At 48.1% G+C, this 5,997-nt stretch overlaps 1 pseudogene; it reads right to left on the bottom strand.

The window, feature by feature from the left end:
* Positions 1-4,229: 4,229 nt before the first annotated feature.
* Positions 4,230-5,180, bottom strand: LOC146752884 (olfactory receptor 14J1-like; annotated as a pseudogene).
* Positions 5,181-5,997: the final 817 nt, after the last annotated feature.

Genomic DNA, 5,997 nt, shown 5'->3' on the forward strand with positions numbered 1-5,997 from the left:
GCAATGAACAATTGTCTCAGAGGTTGTTACTGAGCCAGAAACTTTGAGTTCTTTGATCACAGGACAGTTTACTTGGCCCATGGCCTGTTATCCATGAACGGAACTCAACTGTCTCAAAGGGGGAAACAAATCCTAGCAGAGAAGGTAGCAGGGCTTATCGAAAGAGCTTTAAACTAGCTACGATGGGGGAGGGGACAAAACAGGGCTTACCAGAGATAAGCCTAGTGAAATGCTGTTTGAGCTGGGAGAGAGGCAGATGCCTCAGCTGAAGTGCGTCTACACCAACGCACGCAGCTTGGTCAACAAGCAGGAGGAGCTGGAAGCAACTGTGCATCTGACAAACCATAACCTAGTTGCTATTACCGACCCATGGTGGGACCACTGCCATGACTGGAGTGCTGTGATGGATGGTTACAAGCTCTTCAGAAGGGATAGAGGAGGAAGGAAAGGGGGTGGTGTGGCCCTTTTTATTAAAGAGAGTTTTGATGTTGAAGAGCTTGGGCTTCAGAATGAAGTGCATGTTTGTAAGGATCAGGGGAAAGGCCTGTAAGTGTGACATCTTGCTAAAGGTTTCTTATAGACCGCCTAATTGATGGGTTAGGCATTCTATGAGCAGCTTACTGAAGTCGCAAGATTGCCAGCACTCATTTTCTTGGGAGACTACAACTTCTCTGATATATGCTGGGAATATAATGAATAGCAGAGGAATCAGTCCAAGAGGTTTATAGATTGCATGCAAGACAGCTTCCTTATGCAGCTGGTATGAAGTCCTACCAGGGGTGGTTCCTTGCTAGACCTGCTCTTCACTAACAGTGAAGGACTGGTAGGAGTTGAGAAGGTTGGGGACTGTCTTGGGCAGAGTGGCCATGAAATGGTAGAATTCTCTATTCTTGGAGATGTCAGAAGGGTGACTAGCAAAACTACAATCCTGAACTTCTAGAGGGCGGACTTTGACCTGTTCAGGACACTTGTAGCACAGGTCCCTTGGGAGTCGCTCCTTATGGGTAAAGGGGTCCAGGAAGCCTGGACACTCCTCAAGATGGAAATCTTAAAGGCACAAGATCAGGCTGTCCCTGAATGCCATCAGGTGAGCGATAGGGGAAGAAGACCAGTGCAGTTGAACTGGGAAAAACTGTTGAGACTCAGGAAGAAAAAGAGAATCTCCGTCATTGAGAAAAAAGGACAGGATACTTGGGGAAATTACAAGGAAGTTGCTAAGGTATGAAGGGAGGAATTTAAGAAGCTACCTTACTTCCTTGTCCATTAGTCCATGCCCAGAGCTTCTCAGCCATGTCCCTGTCAACTGTAAGCTCCATGCAGAGGTCAAGTGGGACACAGAGGGCACAGCCTTCTGCTGGGTGGATGCAAGTGTTGGTGGAACCAGATGGGACAAGCCCTCCCACCATGCCCTCCTGGGAAAATGGCCACCCCAAGAATGGCAGTCTGCCTCCTCCATGACCCCATCTGAAATGCTCCTGCACTGATTGATTAAAGGGCTTTAAACCAGGTCCAAATGGGGAAGGGTGGGGAATTGGATGTGACAGAGAAGGGCTGAGGGATGTTGTTGCTGTTGGAGATTGAATGGAAAGCCTCTGAGCTGTTCTATAGGATTGTGTGAGGATTCCTCAGAGAAAGTCTTGTTGCCAATACCCCGTCCTAAATCTTACTGTGTACCCTCTGGGGGTAACCCCAACCTGCTGCTGCCCTAAAGTGCCTGTAGACCAGTGCGGGTAGCATGGGAAATAAACGGGACAAATCAAGAGAAAACCACAGGGCTTTTCCTTTCATGCAGGCTGCTGCTTCTGAGCAAGGCCCTGAACATCAGTACCACAGTGTAGATGCAAGACCCAGACAGGCTAAATCAAAGCATGCTTCTGGAAGGGGATGCTTTCTGAAGAATCCTTACACTAATGAGAGGACCACAAACATTCACTCAGCGAACTCCACATCTCTGTGCCTTTGCAGGCCTAGGGTCTTGTTTGTCTCACAGAGACATGGTGGGATGGTTCTCACCTCTGAACTGTAGCAAAGTATGTACTGACTCTTCATTACGATTAGGCAATGAAGATGAAGAAAGGCTGCTGCCATCTGTGAGAGTGCACTGAGCTCTGCCTGGGGATGGCAGAGGAGCCACCTGAATACTGATGGAAAGGTTTCAAAAAGAAGAGCAGCAGATTCTGTTCCTTGCTTCCTGATCAGGAAGAACAAGAGGAGGGGGACAGGCAGGAATCTGAGTTACAGCTCAGATGGATTTTTTTTCTTCAGACTGCCTGCTATGGTGCAGTGTTTTGGTTCTAGGAGAAAATCATTGATAACACTCTGATGTTTACAGCTGCTGCTAAGCAGTGTTGTACGGAGCCAAAGCCATGGTCAGTGGAGGGCACATGGAGCTGGGAGGGAACAGAGTGAGGACAGCTGACTGAAAGTGGCCAAAGGGACGTTCTCTATCAGCTGACAGCAAGCAGAAATTGTATTGAAATGGGTGGGAGTTCATCTCAGTCTCTTCACTGCCCAGGGTCCAGCTGAGCATCAGTCTGGTGGTGCTGAGCAAGTGCTTATGCATCAGTTGTTACATACAATTCCATATCAATGGATATATAGTGATAATTATTACTCCTCTCCTTTTATCTCTCTTAGTAAACTGCTTTGTTACAACCCAGAAGTTGTACTTTTTTTCCCAGTTCTCATCCCCATCCCACTGGGAATTGGGCAGTGCACAAAGCACTGTGTGCTGCTGAGCCGCATGTTGGGTTCAACAACCGCAGTCATTTTGGTGCCTGATGTGAGGCTCCAAGGGTTGTGGTAACAGCACATCTGTCCAGAGTGGACAGGGCTTTGTGGGAGTTGGAGATGTGCAGGCCATGGTGCTTATAGTTTCCCTATTTGTGAAGCTTGCTGAGTCTTCTCATGAAGCTGCATTGCACAGCTCCTTGCTTGCTGCTTGTTTTCCCTGCTGCATTATTTGTCAACTCTGGATGCTGGATTAGGGTATTTATTTTGCTATGCTGTTTGACCTTGGTTTGTACCACGATAAAATTGGCAAAGTGAAGTTTTGTGCACATTCAGCTCTTTGGATATCTTTGGGTTTTGGAAGTAATATTGTTGGTATGATTAGGAATTACACATTTTACACTGTCGTCTCTGGGAGACCAGGGGTATTCAAGGAGAGACTGGATATTGTGTTGAGGGACATGGTTAAGTGGGAGCTATTGGTAATAGGTGAACGGTTGGATTGGATGATCTTTCAGGCCTTTTCCAGCCTTGGTGATTCTATGATTCTAGGATTGAGGTTAAACAATTATTCAGGAATATCACTGAGAGATCTGCCCCAAGGTGAGAAGGCTCTGCATGGCAGGGGGTGTGGGACGGTCTGTGCAGCTGCCTGGAGTGGTGGGCACCGCCGGGGCTTTGGAACTTCATCTCCAAGCAACTGCAGGATCCTGAGAAACTGGTAGAATATTGGAGACATGTCTGCTGTGGCACTGGTAATCCTAAACAGGCACAAATGACTGCAGTGTGCCAGGGCCTGGCCCACACCTACTGAGCTGTGTTCAACACTATTCAGCATCTTCAAGGGGAAGAGAGCTGGAACTGCTGACATTGCTGCAGCCTCTGCAACTCCTGACACAGTCCCTGCAATAGCTCCAAGTTTTTGCTACACATCCTGCAGTTGCTCCAAGCTCTGGACAGATCCCACCGTCACTCCACCCCTCATAAGGAGCTCTGCGGTCACTTATGCTACAGGTCCTGTAGCTGTTCCAAGTATTGAGATAAGAAAATTAAGCAAACCCCTGAGTGCTGCTGTAGAGATGACGGGACTGCTGTGAGACACACAAGACCTTCAGGCCTGTAGAAATGAGAGGACTCAAATCCTCTGTGCACTGTGGCAGTGTAAAGAGAGGAGGAATGAAAAGAACTAGTTGTGCTTCTATCTGTGGCTGTACCTTCCCCAAATCCAGACAAATTTGGATAAGAGAAGAGCTAAGGAAAATCGTATTTTGAATGCTATTTATTTATCTCTTAACCTATTCGGGGAATCTGATTCCATGTTTACATGAGCTCTTGGAGTGAGAAAATGGATAGTAGGTGGGAAAGAAGTGGAATAAATTTTTATTTATAAGTTCAATAACATTTTTTTGCACGTTGCTATATCTCACATAATCAAACAATCAAAGATGCATAAAACATGAAGAACCATCACTGAGAATCCTGCGAGGAAGATGTGCACTTTATTGAAGCTGGAATAGTGCTTATTGCAAAATCTTCCTGAGAGAATGCTTGATCTCCCTGTTCCTCATGCTGTAGATAATAGGGTTCAGTGTTGGAGGAACCACTGAGTACAGAAGTGCCACTGTCAGATCCAGGAGTGGGGAGGAAGTTGAGGGGGGCTTCAGGTAGGCAATAAAGGCAGTGATGAGAAAGAGAGAGACCACAGCCAGATGAGGGAGGCACGTAGAGGAGGCTTTGAGCCGTCCCTGCTCAGAGGGCATTCTCAGCACGGCCATGAAGATCTGCACATAGGACACAACTATGAAAACAAAGCAACCAAAGACTAAACAAGCACTAAAAATGATAAGCACAACTTCCCTGAGATTTGATTCTGAGCAGGAGAGCTTGAGGATCTGGGGGATTTCACAGAAAAACTGGTTCACAACATTGCCTTGGCAGAGAGGCAGTGAAAACGTACTGGCAGTGTGCAGCAGGGAATAGAGAACCCCAGTGCCCCAGGCAGCTGCTGCCATGGTGGCACAAGCTCTGCTGTCCATCAAGGTCCCGTAGTGCAGGGGCTTGCAGATGGCAACATAGCGGTCATAGGACATGATGGTGAGAAGGGAATACTCTGCTGAGATGAAGAAGAGAAAGAAAAAGAGCTGTGCAGCACATCCTGCATAGGAGATGGCCCTTGTGTCCCAGAGGGCGTTGGCCATGGCTTTGGGGAGAGTGGTGGAGATGCAGCTCAGGTCAAGGAGGGCCAGGTTGAGGAGGAAGAAGTACATGGGGGTGTGCAGGCGGCGGTCGCAGGCTACGGCTGTGCTGATGAGGCCGTTGCCCAGGAGGGCAGCCAGGTAGATGCCCAGGAAGAGCCAGAAGTTCTGGAGCTGCAGCTGCCGCGTGTCTGCCAACGGCAGCAGGAGGAACTCGCTGATGGAGCTGCTGTTGGGCATCTGCTGTTCCTGGACATGGGGAATCATCCCAGAAGAAAATAAAAGAAAGTTAGATGAGATTTCTCTTGGCACAAACCTGTACTGTTCCTTGGTGGCCTTCCTCCTGCTGTATCATCCAATCCTTTTTCATTTTCCGATGGAAATGTTGGTTCAGATCCATGGCCTAAGATTGTTGACATGAGTTGGAATGTGGATGGAAGAGGAGAGGAGAAGAGGCTTCTTCTGGTTGGCTCTGGAGAAGGTGACCATGAGCCACCCAGGTGGGTACAATGTAAAGTGACAGGAGTGCTCAGTTTTACTTGTAGAATGTGACGTCTTTCTTAGCATCTCTCTACATCATCTCCCTGGGCAGATGCTCTTTCTGGTAACGGAGAGATGCTAAGGCAAATACTTGCATCCTGCAGGGCAGTTCACAGCTTGGAAGGACCTCTCTCTTATAGAGAGAGCCAAGTGTCCTAATGATGGAGTCTCATTAAAAGAAATACAGCTCATTTCCCAGCTGCACAGAATGTGTTCTCCACAGCCCTGAGCAGCTGCTCTCAGCCTGTGTGCTGGAGAAGGAAATGCACTCACGCCTGGAGAGATGCAGCTCTGCTCTGCTGGAGCTCTGGCTGCAGAGGAGGCGGTTCAAACCTGAATGGGATCAGCAAAGCTGATGCTCATTGTGTCCATCGAGCCAGAAAAGGCTGATGGAGCACGAGGATGCTGCTCACAAACCCACTCATCTCCAAAGATACAGCGCAGCAGTCTCAGTGCTGTGTTAATATATACAGCTTGACTCCCATTTCTCCGGTCAACCCTACCCTAACAGCAGAAAAATGAACAAAAGGCA

Source organism: Coturnix japonica, unplaced genomic scaffold, assembly GCF_054131305.1.
Source record: "Coturnix japonica strain WE unplaced genomic scaffold, WE-NBRP24 Scf040, whole genome shotgun sequence".
NCBI lineage: Eukaryota > Metazoa > Chordata > Aves > Galliformes > Phasianidae > Coturnix > Coturnix japonica.